The 20,947-nt window shown below is 37.7% G+C and overlaps 1 pseudogene; it reads right to left on the bottom strand.

Annotated features, from left to right (window-relative positions):
* Positions 1–12,085: 12,085 nt before the first annotated feature.
* Positions 12,086–20,346, bottom strand: LOC149191856 (arogenate dehydrogenase 2, chloroplastic-like; annotated as a pseudogene).
* Positions 20,347–20,947: the final 601 nt, after the last annotated feature.

The following is a 20,947-nucleotide window of genomic DNA, read 5'->3' on the forward strand; positions in this document are numbered from 1 at the left end:
AGCACTACCCAAAAAAAACAACCCTTTCTAATAATGTAATTATGGATCTCCTTGGTAGTGCCATCAAAAAATTTCTATTTTCAAAATAGTGTTTCCTTGTTGTGATAAAAAAATGTCTTAGATATAATACCTGTCTGTTGGATTTCTCTAGCTTTTATTCCCAAGAAATTCTATTAAAGATTCAAAATCATTTTTTTAATTTCTCTAGCACAACAATAAATGTTTGAGCTTAAAAAAATATTGCACTTAGCACAGAGCTCTTCTTTTTGCAAAAATGATAAATCCATAATCGCAACAAAATCTAGTTCGCATAATTGAGAAGAAGACAATTCTATACCTGTAATGGAAAACTTGTTAAAAGATCAGAAATAAAATAACCAGTTTCTAGATGTGGACAAACGTACAAGTGGAAGAGAATTGCATAAGTAAATAGATCATCCCATGTCACAATATGTAAATGTCGTTTGCTTTTGTCAGTTATTTCAGAAAAATAATCCCACACCTTTTTTAATGATTTTAAATGATAAAAGTTCATAGTATTCTTGTGATCATGAAATATTTTTGTCCTGAACTCCATTAACATGATTCTCCAACCTGAGTTGACATTATTTACATGAGCACCCAACTCATGTCACTCCCACCAGTTTAACATTCCCAACTGCTAATGTGGACTCATATACAGTTACAAACATCCCATCCAATGAAGGTTCAAATCCAAATGAATGGGAGGTGAGGCACCTACAGACCTTGAGAGAGCATAAAATGCACCAATGCGTTCAGCAAGTGAAATTAAGGTTGCAGCGATCAGTGAAAAAAATTGTGCTGCATCAAAAACCAATCAAAAGTAAGCTTCTTATCAGACATGATATGTGAAGCATATTGTAAAAAGACAAACAGATCAATAGGTTTTGGAAGTATTACTTCTGCGCATTTACCCACTTGCTTTCTTCACAGACTTTTCTGAGCAAAAGAACTATTGCAACTGAGGTTCAAGAGAGAATGAGAATCTATCCCTGTTTTATATTGAAGACTTTGTCAAGAGAACCCCACATATGAACAACCAAAGCATTTATATTGAAGACTTTGTCAAGAGAACCCCACATATGAACAACCAAAGCATTTATGATTCTTGACTAGATATAATGATAACATCCACTGCAATGCTTTGCACATCCTTTAGCAAATACTACTCAACATCTCTTAAACTGTCTCATTACAAATTCCCAAACTTCAGAAACTCGAAGTGAACACTATCCCATAATGAAATGTGACACCGAGTCATGTGCTACTAAGACAAAGCTCTAGAATGTGAAAGGAGTTTTTCCAAACTAGTGTGTTAAGATCATTTCAATCCGATTACCAATAATCCCCACAAGAACCGATCCCAGCATTAAAATGGTGGAAACGGTTTGCATCCCTGACAATTATTTTTCACCCAACAATCTTGGAGATAAACTTTGTGGCATTATGGAAGTCACCACAAACACGAAGGTTTTTGGTGATCCGAACAGGTGTCCCAGGGAAGGTACTAATAATTCCAAAAGCAACTGCCAACTTTTGGCTGTGGCCACATAGGATGTATTCCCTTTCCTCCTCCTCTACATCATGCATTATAAATCTTGTACCTGGTATATACCCTGCCTCTTCCATATGTAGACACAAACTCATCAATGTGGCATAAATTTTTTGAGATTGTGTATCTGATCTGTCTCCAGCAAGAAATGCATGAACCTTGTTGTTGAGTTCAATCCAACTGCATCATGGCATCATTTTCAAGCCAATGCCTTTCATCATCATTCTCATCTTTACTGCATCATCCACCTGCCAGCTGTAGCATAGACATTTGACAATAGAACATAATTTCCAGCATCTCTGGGTTCTACTTCAAGGAGTTGCACTGCCACATACTCTCCTAGCTCCAAGTTGTCATGGATTAAACATGCGTTAAGCAAGGTTGCCCATATACCAGCATCAGCTTTTAAATGCATTTTTTTATTCAAATTTTGCGCTTCATATAGTTTCCCGGTGTGGAAAAGAAGGTCAACCATGCATTCGTAGTGTTCCATCTGAGGTGTGATATGGTAAACTTGTTTCATGTATTCAAAGTATTGCAAGCCTTCATCCACTAAGCCTGCATGGCTGCAAGCAAATAGTACTGCAACAAAAGTGACATGGTCTAGCTTCATGCCTTCCTCTTTCATTCGGTTAAAAAGTTGGAGAGCATCCTCACCATACCCATGCATACCATAGCCTGTAATCATTGTAGTCCATGAGACCACATTAGCTTGAGACATCTTATCAAATATTTGGCATGCTAACTCCATACTTCCACACTTTGCATACATGTCTATGAAAACAGTCTCAACAGAAATGTCAGAATCAAATCCATTCTAAGTATGTAATTGTGGATCTCTTTACCCTTTTGTAGAGCTGCCAAGTAGGAAAATGTGGGGAGGACACTCAAGATGGTAGTTGAGTTGGGTTTTACACCTGAAAAATGCATCTTATGGAAATTTTTCAGGGCATCATTAGTGTACCCATTCTCAAAACATGCTTTGATCATTGCATTCCACAAAGCCACATTTCTCTCGGGCATTTGCCCAAATACCCGGTATCTCAATGGAAGGCGTGCCTTATTAAATAACCATGGGCATGCTTACCCATTTGCAGAGCTGCTAAGTGGGAGCATACAAGAAGAATGGTTACCACCATGTATAATACAAGTATCAAACCTCGTTGTTGCGATTGCCGAAATAGCTCCAAGACCTCATTGGGTTGTCCATTCTGCTCATAACCTGAAACCATGGATGTATATAATACAGAGTTTCATTCAGACATTCTGTCAAACACATTTCGGGCATACTCTATGTTCCCGCATTTTGAATACATGTCCATCAGAGAACTACCCAAAAAACATCCACCTCATAACCCTTTCTAATAATGTAATTATGGATCTCCTTGGTGGTGCCATCAATAAATTTCAATTTTCAAAATATGGTTTCCTCGTTCTGATAAAAAAATAGATGTAATACCTATCTATTGGATTTCTCTAGCTTTTATTCCCAAGGAATTCTATTAAAGATTCGAAATTCTTTTTTTTAATATCTCTGGCACAAAAATAAATGTTTTTCTCAGGCATTTGCCCAAATACCCGATATGCAATCTCCATTTTTTCCACAGTTGGAATACAGATTTACTAGATCACTCCCTGCATAAACATCCTACTGGAAGGCGTGCCTTATTAAGTAACCATGGGCTTCCTTACCCATTTGCAGAGCTGCTAAGTGGGGGCATACGAGAAGAATGGTTACCACCATGTATATGACAGGTTTCAAACCTCGTTGTTGCGATTATCGGAACAACTCCAAGGCCTCGTTGGGTTGTCCATTCTGCTCATAACTTGAAACCATCGATGTATATAATACAGAGTTCTCTCGAAGAAACACGCCACCGCGGCCCTGGGCAAGATTGAGCTCTGGGTCGAATTTGTCAGTGCCATCGATGGCGAGATCAATGTTGGGGTGATCATCAAGTTCCTAGAGTGGGATGCACAGAAACCTGGCCTTCTCAGCAAGATTTAACAGCAAGACTCTGACCACGACCTTGGCAGAGGCAGCCTCCACCATCTTCTCTCGAAGCAACGCACCACCATGGCCCTAGGCGAGATTGAGCTCTGTGTCGACTTCATCAGCGGCACTGATGGCGAGATCAATGTTGGGGTGATCATCAAGATTCCTAGAGTGGGATGCCCAGAGCCCTGGCCTGCTCAGCAAGATTTAAGAACAAGATTTGAAGCAGCAGGAAAAACGGTGTAGAAAGAACATACGAAACGACCCTAAACTAATTACTCATCCAACGGTCTAGAAATTTTCAATCATCTAACATCTGATCGAATGGTTCAGACAATGACACAGTGGCAATTGGGGAAGTTGATTTCAGAGGGAGGGGAACGCCTTACGGTGTAACTAGCATTTGCACCTTATGTTGCAAAGGAAACGCCGTAAGGCATAGAGTGGGGAAGAATAGCATAGAGTGGGGAAGAATAGAGACATGTATAGAGTGGGGAAGAATAGGGACATGTGAATGGACATTGTTGAAAGCAAGGGTGGATGATAATGAGTTACAATTGCAATAATTAGTTATGTCTATTCTGAAAATGAATATTTTGTAAATAATAATAGGTTGTGGAAGCATTTATAAAAAGTATGCCTTCAACTACACAATTGATATCTACAGAAATAGAAGGCTAGAAAACAAGAATTTTAATTTATAAGATCCAATTTACATGGTTGGTCAACATGTAGAAACCCTTTGTGTCATCGTTGTCCAAGTGGGGAATAATAATATGACAATGGAATCACTATTGTGAATATGCAGAGACATAATACTATGGCATGCTTATAGATCGTTGTTGGATGAATGACTTGCAATTGGCTTTCAAGCTTCTGGTTCACCATAAGTTGGATCTACAAAATATTAGTTGGATCTGAAGAACAAATAAAGCTAGGATAAAATGTCCAAATTTATGAAATTATTAGTTTCTTCCTTCCCCACCTTTCCATTGTTGTTATTATTATTATAATACTAATCATAATATTATTATTATTACCAGATAGCTCCCTGGATGCCGTCAAACAATTAATATTTATTTTATTAGAACAAATCAAGGTACGGATAGAAAGCTAAAATTTCTGAAATTATTAGTTTCTTCCTTCCCCTCTTTTTCGCTCTTGGCATTATGACACTTCCTTTCACATCCTACAATGGATTGAACTTGCAAGAAAATTCGAGGTGAACCTTATACCTCTGCCTCTTCTGTTCATTTTTTACAGAAGGAGGTATATACATCTTTAGTTCATATTTCTAGCCATTATCAACACCTAATACATGCTTTTGTATACATGGAATTAAATTTTCATCATGTTTGAACTCAACTATTTGCCTTCCAAGGCTGGCTAAAATGGTTGTTGGGCTGAGGGCCTCCACTGCAAATATTTTTATTGACAATGGCCCTTACAGAGAGTTTATTTTCAAGCATTTTCAAGTGGCTTCTGTGGATGAAGAAAGTGCAGCAGTAGTTCTAGTAAGTTGATCAGTGTATAAAAGAAATTCCCATCTGAAGCCCTGAGTAGGCTATGAGTGAGACTTTTTGCCTCTACATAAGAGTTCATTAGATAATGTGTTCTACAAACCCCTCTCACATTCAACTAGGTATTACCACCTATATTTTATCTTGATTTAAGTATATTTCCAGTAACAATTCACCAAACTGTAGTCAGCCTATGTGATGAAACAATATCACCAAAAGTTCAAACTACACATGTTACCAATAAAATTGTTGGCTAAACCTATAAACAATCTTAATCATCCACTTCTACCTGCCTTCTTAGTATTAGGCTTTTACCAACATGTGTGTGATTAAACTGTTTCTCATCTTTTATCAGCTACCAGGTTTGACAGAAAAGAAGTGCAAATTTCCTACCTCCATTATCTAACAGATCTGCTAATTTCTGAATCATTCAAAACTTGAATAGGGCCAATATATTGAAATAACACCATGAGATCCTCAGAACTTATGCCTCCATTTATAAGCTATCTTAAATAAGCCATTTATTTTGGTAATCCAAATAACAAAAAAACCATTCCATTTCTTGCCTTTAAAACAGATATTTTCATCCAACAACTTCTAGTGGCAGGCAGAGGCAGATTCATTGAATTTTACCATTCATGCCAATCTTGGTATGCAAAGGCAGATTCATTGAAATCAGATATTTCTTTCAGCAAAATATAGCAGTGTGATGAATATGTTGGCAACGATTAAATGACCCCTGGTCCACTACAACGAGGAGAACATGATTCAATAACTATTTGAAGGCTCTACATGTACAAATGTAGTACACTGTTTTCTTCTGCCCAAGCTGCATTTATGGTTGTGATTATCACAGTCTTGTTAGGCACTAAAATTTTTTCTAGATCATTCCCTAAATCAAAGGCAGTTACAGATGAATTCAATTCTGAACTCTGCAAGAGATTGGCTCTTAAGTGAACCGTAATAGCCATGGAAATTTATTTATAAAAAGTATGCCATCAACTACAAAATTGATATCTACAGAAATAGAAGGCTAGAAAACAAGAATTATAATTTATAAGATCCAATTTACATGGTTGGTCAACATGTAGAAACCCCCTCCACTACAAATATTTTTATTGACAATGGCCCTTATAGAGAGTTCATTTTCAAGCATTTTCAAGTGGCTTTTGTTGATGAAGAAAGTGCAGTAGTAGTTCTAGTAAGTTGATCAGTCTATGAGTGAGACTTTTTGCCTCTACATAAGAGTTCATTAGATAATGCGTTCTACAAACCCCTCTCACATACTCAACTGCATGACTACCCTATTCAAGAGCCAGCTATTCCAATAAGCATGTGAATGAAAATCACCTATACAATTTACCAATTACAACAACAACCAACCAACAAAAACAAAAAAAATGTACTCAGCAGACTAAGGCAACAAATTGGTCAAGTAATAATCCTCAAAAGGGCCAATATACTAGGACTCTCCATTCAACTAGGTATTACCACCTATATTTTATCTTGATTTAACTATATTTCCAGTAACAATTCACCAAACCGTAGTCAGCCTATGTGATGAAACAATATCACCAAAAGTTCAAACTAAGCATGTTACCAATAAACTGTTGGCTAAACCTATAAACAATCTTAATCATCCACTTCTACCTGCCTTCTTAGTATTAGGCCTTTGCCAACATGTGTGTGATTAAGTTGTTTCTCATCTTTTATCAGCTACCAGGTTTGACAGAAAATAAGTGCAAATTTCCTGCCTCCATTATCTAATAGATCTGCTAATTTCTAAATCATTCAAAACTTGAACAGGGCCAATATATTGAAATAACATTTCCTTTGCTCGAAATTGTTTCAATCTTTGATTTTTTATATAATCGTCTTACAACTTGTATAATTTTATAGAGGAGTGTGGTTTCCTAGCATGCTTATGTATGAAATTAGGTCCAAGATAAATGGCAGGAATTTGACTGATTTTAACGTTTGAGCATTTTCAAAGCATTTCAGGTTCAGCTAAATAAAATACTTAGCTTGTTGTTTGTCTACTTTACAGTTTCCAACAGCAAACAGAATTTACTTTTATACTGGAGCTTAGCCTTGAACTCTTATATAGAACTCTACACATGTATCCTTTCTATTAAGAGTGCTGATTTTTGTCTATTCATTTTCTTTTTGACTGTGACTGATGCTTGTTCAAAACAATGTTGTCAGACTCTTTCGGACTCCTGAATCTTGCCAAGTCCACTGAGTCACCGCTGAAAAGAGTAACTCCTAGACACTCTTCTGTCATAATCCCCACTTTCCAGACTCCTTTGAAACTTGCCAACACATATTTTGAGTATTTTTTTTTCTCTTTGCCAAGTCTGAAAGATTCTGCTGAGTCTTCCTGAGTCACAACCAAGCCGAGTCTTAGAAGAGTCCAAGTCTGAAAACATTGGTTTGAAACAATTTATTTTTCAAGTCAGGTCAGCACATCTTCCTGTCCTTCCCACAATATTTATGTATGTGTCCATGTGTGTAGGATGTGTATGTGGATCTATTGCCCACTTTATTTCGTTTGAGTGAATCATTCATTGTTAAGATGAACTTTACAACAAACTAGTTTGTAAGTGAGGTGTCATGAACATACCTCTCGACAAAAAAGTTGAACTCTTGTGCAATACAAAAGTTGTTTCATCTATGGAATGAAAATTTTGTTTGATACTACCAGATTCAAACTGGATCGAGAGAAGTTTTTGTCCAATGTTTATTGAGAGTAAAATTAGTCTTTTAACTAGATGTTCTATATAGGCAATTGTTAAAAATGGTCAACTAAGGTCAAATTCCATTATGGACGGCTCCTTTGTATGAGATGATGATGGCATTGGATTCCTCTTCTCAAGAGGACCAATTTTTACCTAAAGCACGATGGATTCTGATAGGCAGAAATGTATATTTGAAGTCAAGCCCACAATGTTGGTTGTGGTCAAGGTCAGCCCCACAGTCATGTAGGCTCATGAAGCCCAAAAGACATGACCTTTGACCCACATTGAATTTTTTATATAAGATGAGTTCACTCCATTTTAGCATCAGCACACATGATTTTCTCTTTCGTCTCATGATGGATTCGACTTTCTTTGAGAAACTATCTCTCTCCCATACGTGCAAATTTTTGGAGGACGGATTTCCTGTGATTTTATGTGGTTGACTTTTCTAGTACACAGAGCAGCATTGACCAGGGACTTTGACCAACTATTTGACTGCGACCTGGATGGATTATTACTCTGCCAGCTAGGATGCACTTGTGAGCAGAGAAACCGAGCACAAACTGAGGTGTTTGACCACAACTCTGAGGCAGGTTTAACCGCAGACTGTTGACCAAGTTTTGACCAGACTTTTGAAGGTTGCCTTGACTGCATTTTGACTGCCTAGAGAGGGTGAATTTCTCTCTCCTTTTACTGAATAGATTGGGCTGATTTGACTGAGTTGTTAATTGTTGACTGCTGACTGGCTAGGATAGCTTTGACTATTGTTGACTTCTGCATATGTGACTTGACTTTTGGACATTTGATTGGGATCATCTATGGCAAGTCAATAATATTGAGTTTGACTAATGTATCATTGTACTTATGGATTTCTCTCTCTGTGAACATTTGATATTATCAAGAAGAAAAGATCTGTGGGTTTTCCCCCTTGTCAGGTTTTTCCCTGGCTTTAAGGCTAAATCATGGTGTCCTCTTGTCTTGGCTTGTCTTTTGCATTTATGTTTGATGTTTTTTCATCAGTTACTGTCATGTGATAATGTTCAACATGATTGCTAATGGATTAATGGAATTAATAATGGGCTAATGGATTAATGAAGTAATTGACCTCTGACCTAAGCAAAAAACATGTTAACTAAAAAATTAACATGGCATTAGAGCTAGCTGAGGTCAAGCCCAAGCAAGAGGAGGAATGAAATCTCAAGAGATGAAGCAGTGGACTGGTAATGTATTTGAAGTATCTTGTTGCAAGCCTTAGAAAACATGAGAGGTCTCGAAAAATAATATAAGTCTAGGTATATGCAAGACCTGGGCTAAATAGCTCATGAAGGCCATTAATCAAATCTGAAGATGCTAAAGTCCTCCTTCAGTAGCTAAACCACGTGTCATGATAAGAAGTCAATGAAGAGTTTTGTTTTAAGAATTTGTTGATCTGAGTGCAAGCTTCTCATTGGATAAAGCAGTCAACAGTATGTTTGAAGATCTGATCCCTTTGGCACCTCTGCATCAGAATTCTGAAGCTAGAAGTCCTTCCATCCAGTCACCGATGCTCACATAAATTCAACTCTTGTAAACAAAGATGTCCAACAAGCAAATTTGTTGAGGATCAAATAAGTGACTCTAGGGATACATATATTTATTTGGATTTGATCAATGAATTAAAGAGATTCCTATGGAGCAATGAAGAACCGAGTTGTTGGCCTAGTTCTCTGAACCATTAAGAAGGAGCCAAGTGTTCCTATTGTTCTGAGCATAAGGAACAATAAAGGTCTGCTATGCAATGGAGCTATCTCTCTTTTACATTCTGGGCATAAGTATGCTTTTGGATAAGTCTTTTGAAAATAACTTTATTCTCCTAAGAGGCCAAGAAAAGTGCAAGAACACAAGAATATGCCAAAGGTCATTTCATGAAGCCAACCTTGGAGAAAGGATTACTCTGTTCTCGATCTTGTGGTATGGAGGCAAAAATGTTATGGCTCGGTGAACTTTGTCTTATATTCTCTCTCGCTTTTCAATTCAGACAGTGAATCCGACCTATTCATGCCTCTTTGTTCTCTCAGTTATTGAAGAGAAAAAGTTTTGTTAATGTCGATTGTTTTATCTAAGAAGATGCCTACTTATTCCTTGTGCTTGTAATAAGGCCAAGAAGCCTATGTCACATAAAGCACTGCTATATACTATCATGCTCTGTGAATTTGGCCGACCAGTATAGGTCATTGGGGCTGTGATTTCTTGATCTCCGGGTTATAAAAGAAGAAAGGTGGTGGACTTCTCATTCCACATATTTATAAGGAAGCGGAGAATCTTTTAAAGGACAGTTCTAAGGCCCTTCATAATTTAAGGAAGTCGAAATTTTGTATGCATATATTTGCAAGCCTTGAAAAGACAATCAATGGGCATCCTATGTCATCTATATTAGTAAAATCAAGGAACCTTATTTTGTGTATTGAATAAGAGGCCAAGTCCTTATCACTGTCACAAGCGCCCATATATATATATATATATATATATATATATACAAGTGTTAAAAGCCTGTTCCATTCAAGCCAACTTGCAAATCAATAAGGAATATATATTCATGTCTTTGAAACCTTCATAAGAGGTGCCCAGAAGCAAATAAAAATAGAGGATGCAGTTATGAGAAGGGATGGTCCCTTTAGACATCAATCTGAAAATGATTTTTGAAGAATAGTAAAAGCCCTCCATAATGTCATTATCTAGCAGTTGATGTGATTTTGTTGAGAAGGTTTAGTGGCAGCCCTCCATGTGATCCTATTTTTGTCTAGTAGCTGAAGCAAAGGAAGTTCATCCAAGAAAAGTATGCAACTTCTTTGTGTTGGCACCATTGGATAACGGTGACAGTACCCTTGGAAGTTTGGAAGATAGAAGAAGTGCGACGCACTTTGGAGTAGACCCTTGTAGCAGCCTGTATGAACATAAAATCAGAGGTATGGTATCTCTCAAGGTGCCTCATGAAGAACACATTGGAAGAAGGATTTGCATGGCTGATCCTATGTCTTGGCGAGCACGATGAGCAGAGGGAACTGTGAGGACCCTGATTTTGGCATCTTGATTAGGTCATTGGGCACTTTGATGCGTTGAGCCAGGATCTTATGAAAGACGGTCTTATGAATATGGATGCTTGGATGCGAAGGACCCCTCCTCATCATGGATTGGGTAATTTAATGCATATTACCCATTTAATGCAGTAATTTAATTTTTTTAGGTACTTTCGATATGCTATTTGCGGAGGTAATATTTCAATGTTCTTACAATAGGAAACATCTAAACATTCAAGTGTGCTAATGTTTCCCAGTGTTTCGCTAGAGACGGTTAAATTATAGCGCCAACTCAAATCAAGATATTGAAGACGAATTAAATTACCAAAAGAACCTGGAAGCATCTACAACTGTAGGGAGTGAGACAGACCTATGTCTTTTAGGTTTATTAAATTACCAAAAGACTTTGGAAGCACCTGCAAATGAGAAGAGTGAGACAAATCGATGTAATCCAAGCTTATTAAGCACCCAAAGGAATCTGGCAATGACTTTAGATTTGGGCAACTTGTTAACTCCAATCGTTTCAACGACACCAAATGACAAAATTCATCCAACAAAGTTTTAAGATTAATCTTATGGAGGACAATCAGTTCGAGGTGCTTAAGGTGCCCTATTGATTTTGGTAACTTTGAAAGGGAGAATAAATAACTAACTGTCACAACAACAAAGGTGCCTGCAAAATGTTCCAGGGTTTTAATCGTAAGAAAGAATTCGACGATTAGCTTCTGCAAAACCATTTAAATTAGTTGCAGATCCTACTGTGCGAAATCAATAACGAATAAACACATACTTTAAATTGCCAAAATTTTATTTACCTGATATCCGGATTGCCACAATGATTTCAATTTCTTCCCCCGCACTTCTAAAACCCTAAGGTTCTTCATAAGTATCCAAGAAGGCAGAGAAAACCAGAGGCATTTATTCCAGCGAAGCCATCTAAGGTTTGGTAATCGCACCCTCCTCCAAAATCGCTCCACCAAACCACCTTTACTATCAAGAAGTTGCAACTTCTTCATAGCAATGCCACGATAAGTTGTATTGTGGCAAAGCTTGTTCACGCAGTGCTGAAGTAGCTGGTGACTCCAGCTTTTGTAGCATGATATTTGAGAGCTCTTGTCATCGCTATCTGGGTTATCAACATTAACCTATGTATATCTAATCAGTGTGAAGTACTACAAAACTGAGAGGGGAGGGTTGAGATCTCACCCATTATATGCGTCTAGATCGAAACCCCTTATTTCTGCAACACGAGAAACGGCATCTCTCCAGGTTTGAACGCTAGTGGAGTCGTATCGCGGTTTCCTTTCACCAGTTTGCGTGATTTCTATCCCAATTTCAGTGTCAGAAGGGTTTTGGGGGCATGAGGATACGGGGGATGCCATTGCCAATGCCGATTCGACTATACAAACAGAAATTGGAGCCCGTAAACTGAAACAAGCATAAACTCCACGAAACTATAAACGGAAACAACCATAAACTCCATGAACTCTCCTGGAAGCTCAACGCACAGATGTCAAGTGGAAAGTGAAACGTTTTTTAAGGTTTTTTAATGTTTTAAAACATTTTTTATTAAATCAGACGGCGGATTTTTGTTCAATCGTCTAACAAAAGATCTAATGGCTACGATTAGGACAGAAAGGCATTTGGGGGAGTTCATTTCAGAGGGAAATGCCTTACGGCGTAATAAACAAAAGATACAAAGCATTGTGAAAGAAATCTCTAAAAATGTTGCAGTCTAAATACCTCCAAGAAGTGGCGAGGAGCAGATAGAAATTATAAATCCCTATTGAACTTTATTAACTACATCAGATAGCCCCTTAACGACATTAGACAGTTCATGTATTTTTTGCTTATCGGAAGAATTATTTGAATTGTGGAGAATTTTGCATTTCAGCAAATGCTGAAGTTTGTTGAGAAACTTTCTCACTACTAATCCCTTCAAATAATTGTTTTCTAACTATTTCGTGCAACTACCCTACAAACTGTTTCTTTAAAGCATCGAAAGCCATTTCCAATCTCTCCTACTATTATGTTGCATTGTTATTATACATAAATAAACCATAATAAAGATCAAAGCTATTTCCACAAGTGTTGTCAACAATTTTGAGCAATGTTTCATAGCTTTTAATATTAATTGGAGTAGATTCTAAGTTCGACTTGGATAACATCCTTCCCGCAGTTTAGGTTTTAAATTGACTTTCAGCAGCATGGCGATCATGTTCAGCACATGACATCTCAACCATCTTGCATCTTTATTTTGCAAATATATCGAAAAACTTATAACAACATTCTACTCTTTCTTCTTGGCCAACTCTAACCTTAGTCACAAACAAAAGGAAGGCCACTCCACCCAAACTTCCCACTCTCGAGCCCAAACATAGGATGGATGCACAATATATGAAATTCTAGAGGTAATACCTGTAGTTTTTAAATTAACTTTCAGCAGCATGGCGATCATGTTCAGCACATGACATCTCAACCATCCTACATCCTTATTTTGCAAATATATCCAAAAACTTACAACAACGTTCTACTCTTTCTCCTTGGCCAACTCTAACCTTGTCATAAACAAAAGGAAGGCCATTCCACCCAACTTTCCTGCTCTCAAGCTCAAACATAGGATGGATGCACAATATACAAAATTCTGGAGGTAATACCTATAAAAATAGATTGCGGCAAACTCTTTGACAGAAATTTGACAGAAATTACATCTGCAAAAAATGTGTTTCTCTTCTGTCTTTGAGTTGGAAATGACCTCAACACAGACTGTGTCGCTAGAATAGATGAACATAGATATATCACCTCAGGAACACTGCAAATCCTCTAAGAAGGTTCATGTAATGATAATTATGTCTGAGATGAAAATGATGGACTACGTTTATCAGGCTTTGGTTCAATGCAGATAATAGAACGCTAGATTTATGCCTGCAAAAGGGGGGTGTTGGTACAGTGTCCAGCATCCAAAGGCCCTTTAATAGCACTTGCTTCTCCAATCAAGTCTTTCTTTGTCCATCCAAAGTGGGTACCTAAGTCCCATACATCCAAAACATCACCCAAGAGAGCTTCCCCAAACCATCTTCAAGCGCAAAGTGGACTCTCCAACTATCCTTCAAATGAAACCCAATGACAAGCAAAACCCCGCAAACAGGGGATAACTTATCAAATTGCTTCCATCACTTCAAAGTAGACACTTCCAACCTTTAAAGGCTATTCTAAATGTGTTTGCCCCACAGGTCATACAAATGTCTAAGTATGAATATGTGGGGGCTCAAAAGTGGGTATTTAGCGTCCAAATAAATAAACCATGCCATCAAAACCTCAAGTTTTCATTTAAGTGTGTACATATGGACCACAACGCTGCTCCTACACCTTTCATCATGTGAATTTATTGACAAATCAACCCTGACTTGACATTGGCTCAATTTCTTCTAGTGTTTGGATCAATATTTTCTTTATTTTAGAACTACCCCAACAGGTTAACCACATAAATTTTAAATTAACTTATCATATTTCTTCTGTCTAGCTCCAAACTTTTATTAAATTTAATTGAATATCTCCCAATCTGAGGTCAGCTTCAAGTATCATTGCATACGTATATATATAGGCATGACAAGATTGATCTTGCATTTAAGTTTCAAACCAGATTAGTTCCTTCTGAGTTTTCTGAGTAAGCATAAACATAGTGCACCCTTTATTCTGTTTGAAGATGGATGATTTATCTCCCAACAACAGTGGACAGGTTAATACCTTTCCTTTTCTGAGTTTATGGAAGATCTTGATTCTTAACTGATATGAACCTGTTTAGGAGCATTGCCAACCAATATTCTGCCTAAGGAAAACTTATCAGCAAAACTGTCATGCTTCTCGGTATTATATAAGTTAGCTGGGATCTCTTCGTGCTTGAGCTGTCTGCTTGTTCTATAAGTTACAATATGTCAATCAGCAGATTGCACAATAGTTTCTCCACTTGTTGCAACTTCAACTACCTCTGAAACTTCTAATGAACTTCAATGTTTCTTTCCTTCTTTACATATAAACTGTAAAAGTAGTAAAACTGCACGCAGCTCATTGGGATTGAGATGTTGATACCAAGTTGCTTGCTGGATTTGTACCAGCAGGTTCATTGCACTGTCAAAAGTTGGAGTTTCCCAGTCTGATCTCTCTTAGAATCCTAACATATGGAAGATATAAACCTGGAAACTCAAGGGCAAATGGGGCCAAATCTAATCCAAGCTGCACATAAAGAACACTTACTGTAGTAATCCTGGTGTCATTTGCAACCGGTATAAATGATTCCTTTTGTAGTTCCAAGATATCTGAACTTGAAAGTGTTCCCCAGATATTGTCCAAGTAGTTTGACATCACCAAGTGCCTATAGACTTTGTACCTATAATTGTAGGCCATTGTGCAAGTGTCTTTTCCTTTCTTGTACATTCTAACAGCATCTCTGGTTCTGAAGCCATTCATAATCATACTTTGCATAAAATGCAAAGCCATCCATCTCATCCACACCTCGTTGACAAACTTCGTGCCCTTCAAAGAAGCAACTAATGTGTTTTCAAACTATAAGTTTTTCCCAGATAAGACATAGATATTAGGATCAGAATGCATTTGTGATCATGTTCATTCTTTTGTTCAAACTAAGGCAAACCAAACTTAAACCAGTAACTCTTCATTCTGCGGCCCTGGTACACCAATTTTATAAACATAATGAATACCTTACTATGGGGTTTTTTTATTACCCCAATTTTATATAAGACAAAATCGTGGGTAACAGGATACTACCATGATTTTCTGTGACAATAAGAGTTGAAAACTCTCTTGGAATCTAGTGTTTCATTATTTGTCCAAACATATTGAGATCAAGTACCACTTCATCAGAGACAGTTCAAAAGAAGGCAGTGGTGTATCAGCAAGTTGCTGACATTTTGACTAATACCCTAAAAAAGGGGAAGTTTGAAATGAAAGAGCAGCATGGTGTGGGGGATAACACTTTTCTTGCTAAGAGGGAGTGTTAGTTTACCTGTGTAGCTCGAACAGTGCTCCAGCGAAAGTACTCATTCCTTCAGCAGACTAGCCCAGACAGCTTTTTATATAGCAGAACTTCTGCAGCAGCAATGCACCTCTCTTCAACAATCTGTAGAATAAAGTGAATATGCACTAATACTAACGGAAGAGACAAAGAGATAGGGGCACCACCTTCATTCTATTTCAGTCTTAATTGCTTTCCTAAAGTAACAGTGAATCCTATTCTGTTTTTGTTTTATGTAGTTTAGCATGCTCTAAGATACAGGATGCAGTTCCCTAGGTAGGCAAGGGCACTCCTGCATGAGGAGATCCCAGGCTTAGTGAAGGGCACAGATCCCTAGGAAGGCCGTCCTCTATTTTTGCTCAGTTATCCCTCCAGATAAGTGCACTAGGGTTAGGGTTCTCTTCTGCCAACGAAGGTCCTGTTGTGCATGCATCCAGGTTCATTGTATCCCTCTTCTTTCATAGTACATAAAGAAGACACAAGGCACACGATTTGATGGTTAGAGAGTTTGAGATTTTAGTTGTATTTTCATCTTTTGTTTTCCAGATTTAATAGAAATTACGTATGCTGTTTTATGTGATATGAAATAAAAGTTTGCTATTTTATTTTATAGTAGCATGTGTTTGTAGGTTAGAGTACTACGTAGCAAAAATTCTCATAGGTGTTTTCCAGCATTAACGATTTATAGGCTGGAGGTTAGTTTTAGAGTACAAAATCTACTCACCGTGATCTGATTCTTGACAACCTTCTTGTTCACCCTTATCAATTCAGGCAACACTATACAAGTTATGTGTTCATCCCAAGCTTTTGATCAGAGAATATTAAGCCTGGACACTCATCCAAAGGTGATTTTTCCATGCGTAACTGATAATGTTTAGGATGAAATTGTTCTTCGTCTGCCCATTGGCCAGATCGTGTACTTTTATCCTCAATGCATACTCTAGTTTGAAATTAATGGTATCCTGTGGCAACCTAAATGAAAAACAAAGCCCTAAATAATTCTTCCAAATATATCCTAGTTATTTCAGCTTTACTCGAGAAGAACTAGTATTTTATTTACTTCTGAAAACTGGGTTTACAACCTAGGCAGTACAGAGCCTGATTTCCCAAACTAGAATGAAGATATGAATGGCATGTGTGGGGCCCTTGCCCATGACAACAGAACAGGGAAATCTGTTAAGCTTATCTGTCCATCTTTATCACTTATACTTAGAGGCTAGGAAGGTACAGGTCATCCGATATAATACATTTCTGCTACCCCTGTATTGCAGATTATGTGCATAAGCAAAAAGCATCATTCAGCAATAATATACACACTCTACACATATAAGAATCCCTCGAAAATATCGGAAATGATATATCATTAGATGTTAAAAGATTGTAAATCCCCATATTTGGTACAAAATATCAGAAAATTGCAGTATCTTTCATGAATTTTCTTGGATGCTTCCATTTCACATATCTACCACGCATAAACGTTAAATGAGGATACCTGAGTCTGATGTTGTACTTGGGAAGCAAGGTTGTTCTTCTCGAATAGATTCTGAAAGTTATGCAGAGCTGTCCAGATAGGAATTGGTTGGTAGATTTTGTACTACTTAAGAGTTTACATAGTTCTAGATTAGCGTGTTGAGAATTTGGTGGTGGAATTATTTTGCCCACAACTGATTCAAACAAGACTTGGAGAAGTGATGCCATTACAAATCCGATACATAGAATTAAAGTGTCTAAAAATTGCTCCTTTTTTCAGTTGGGGACCAGCTCTTTCAGAACCCAGTATATTGAAATCAGGCCTTTCGTATACTCTGTTCAGATTTTAGAGGGGGGTTTATTTTGCCCATAATTGATTCAAACCAGATACAATTAAGTCAATGCGATGGTGTGTATTAACCCGTTCAGAAAATAATGCCCATTATCAAATAGATACAATAAATTGGTGTCTTGTCATCAGAAAATGCATTACGCTGTTTAGCTACCACTTCTATGTTTTCATCACTGTTGTTATCATAAAGAAACCACCTCTGGACACCTACATAGCATGGTACATGATCCATTCTTTAAGAAATGGAGCTTGGTTCCAAAGCACTAGAACTAAAGGTTATCAGCCAGTATTATATATATTATATATGTGTTTGTTTGTGTCATTGGCAGATATACTTAAATTATAATATGCAGATATTCAATTATCGATTGGAACTAAAGATAGGGACACAACTGGAACTGATTTACCCTGTTATAGATATTTCTACAAACAGGGATAGTGACCAAATAGCAGCACCTCTCAAGATTGGGCATCCTTATAGAAACTGTGTATTCTTCACTGGGGAGGATCCCTATTGGGCACCAACACAAAGATGAGGCTATAGCTAAAGAAAAAAAAGAAATGAGTTCCAGGCCATGATGAAGAGGACTTGACACAGAAGAGCTTGTTCTTTTGTAAAAAATCTCTTAATGTAAAGTAACACATTTTGAGAAAAAATGCTTTACCTCAAGACATGTTTGGCAATGATAAAGACAAAAGTTGGGTGTCTATTTTTAATGGTAGTAGTAATCCCTCTATCCAGAAACAATAAGAATACAACATTGCATTCTGTGCGGAGGAAGGTGGAAGTAAAGAGAAGGAGGAAACAAACTGTGGGTGCCCTCCCTAACAGCCAAACTGCATCCTCCCTCAATTAGAAACTGCAGCTGGTGCTTCTAAAGAAGCATCTCAGGCTGATGCAGAGATACAAAATATCAGAAAATTGCAGTATCTTTCATGAATTTTCTTGGATGCTTCCATTTCACATATCTACCATGCATAAACGTTAAATGAGGATTCCTGAGTCTGATGTTGTACTTGGGAAGCAAGGTTGTTCTTCTCAAATAGATTCTGAAAGTTATGCAGAGCTGTCGAGATAGGAATTGGTTGGTAGATTTTGTACTACTTAAGAGTTTACATAGTTCTAGATTAGCTTGTTGAGAATTTGGTGGTGGAATTATTTTGCCCACAACTGATTCAAACAAGACTTGGAGAAGTGATGCCATTTCAAATCCGATACATAGAATTAAAGTGTCTAAAAATTGCTCCTTTTTTCAGTTGGGGACCCAGCTCGTTCAGAACCCAGTATATTGAGATCAGGCCTTTCGTATACTCTGTTCAGATTTTAGAGGGGGGTTTATTTTGCCCATAATTGATTCAAACCAGATACAATTAAGTCAATGCGATGGTGTGTATTAACCCGTTCAGAAAATAATGCCCATTATCAAATAGATACAATAAATTGGTGTCTTGTCATCAGAAAATGCATTACGTTGTTTAGCTACCACTTCTATGTTTTCATCACTGTTGTTATCATAAAGAAACCACCTCTGGACACCTACATAGCATGGTACATGATCCATTCTTTAAGAAATGGAGCTTGGTTCCAAAGCATTGTGCAAGCACAGACCTGATGGAGAGGCCTAAACATCTGCACAGGTTTTGAGATCATCATGGATTTAACTTCAACCCTATCTACAGATGGAAGTAAACCACTTCTGGATCTCCATATGAAAGCCTTCATCCCTTCAATTTCATGTATTCTAAGCCATTAGTCTTCTCACATCTGATCACTTGAGCAGCCATCAAAACCTTGGTTGTTCGTCAATAGACCTATTACTCGCGGAAGTTCTCAATGACAACAACATATTTTTTGGACAAACAGAATGCTTGCTTATTGAGGCATTAAAACCAAAATACTGTAAAAAGTTTTCTGCAAAGCCTGTCAATGTTTCCAGCATTGAAGAAGATTGGACCATGTAAATGAAACAAGTTCAGCTCAATTAGGGACCTATGCCATAGACTGCTTCATATGAATGAATACGACAATGTTAACCAAGAATCACCGTCATGTTCAAATTCAGACAGAATAGACACAATAAGATGATTATGGAAGGATCCAGCAATCTGCTACTGAAACAGAAACATCTGAAAAACATCTGAAAATGACTTTTTGTGGATACCAAGACTCCAATACATGTAAAATTGATTTTCACCGGCAAACATCTTGGCGAGGTGCCAGATGCAACAAGGCTAACAACATAGGCACAAGGCCTCGTTTTCTGTATTAAACATTAACAAAAATTACAGGAAATTCATATGCTTGCCTTTCCATAATCGAAAAATATAACCATTTAAAGCAATCGGCCTAAAAATTGCCGAGTATAATGATATAGCCCAAGGCCTTCCATGGGGCTGGGCTATTTGCCCCTCCTTTCATTGCGGGATTGAATCCTCTGTAACATGAGCTGCTGCTTGAAATTATGAATGAAATTTTCAGCCATTGCATTCAGTTCGTCCGTGGATAGGCCATCTGGGTTTGTGCCATCTTCAGTCCTAACACAGTTGGTCATATCTTCATTATGAGGAACTTCCAAGACGTTGGATGCGGCCACTTTAGATTTGTTCATTCCCACATGAGAAAAGCTTTGGGTTGGCTCAACCAAGGAGAAAAATCATGGGATTTTCCTGAAAACTGAGGCGTAAATGGAGGATCAATCGGAGGAGAAAATTGATGGGTTTTTCTCAGAAACTCTGGAGGATTTGAAGACTCAACCTGCGGAGAAAAACGATGGGTTTTTTTGTGAAAAACCCGGTGGGTTTGGAGCCTTACCCTCAGGAAATTTATGTTTTTTCAGCCTTGAAGGCTCAACCAGTGGAGGCCTAAATTGCAGCTCCTCTTCTTCTTCTTCAAAATTCTGTCCATAAAATTCTGTTCATGTTTATCAAATGTAGTCCTATGCATATTGCCAGCTTTCTTATTATTATTGCCATTGGCGGGGACCTCTGCTAGAAGTGACTGCAATAGTCCCAATGACCAGATTCAATAACACAAAAAGCATTGAAGGGGTGAGCCAAGTGTGCATCACATTGCATACCTCTGGCAGGGACTCCTTGAGTGGCACCATGACAAACCTTGAAATTTCTATGGAAGGAAGCACGAACCTAATGCAAATGGGAAGGAGAACAAGACCCACAGCAACAATTGCAGGCTTGCTGGGCTCGTAGTAG

Source organism: Pinus tabuliformis, chromosome 2_2, assembly GCF_031772625.1.
Source record: "Pinus tabuliformis cultivar Carrire ecotype Pingquan chromosome 2_2, CPIR1, whole genome shotgun sequence".
Classification (NCBI taxonomy): domain Eukaryota; kingdom Viridiplantae; phylum Streptophyta; class Pinopsida; order Pinales; family Pinaceae; genus Pinus; species Pinus tabuliformis.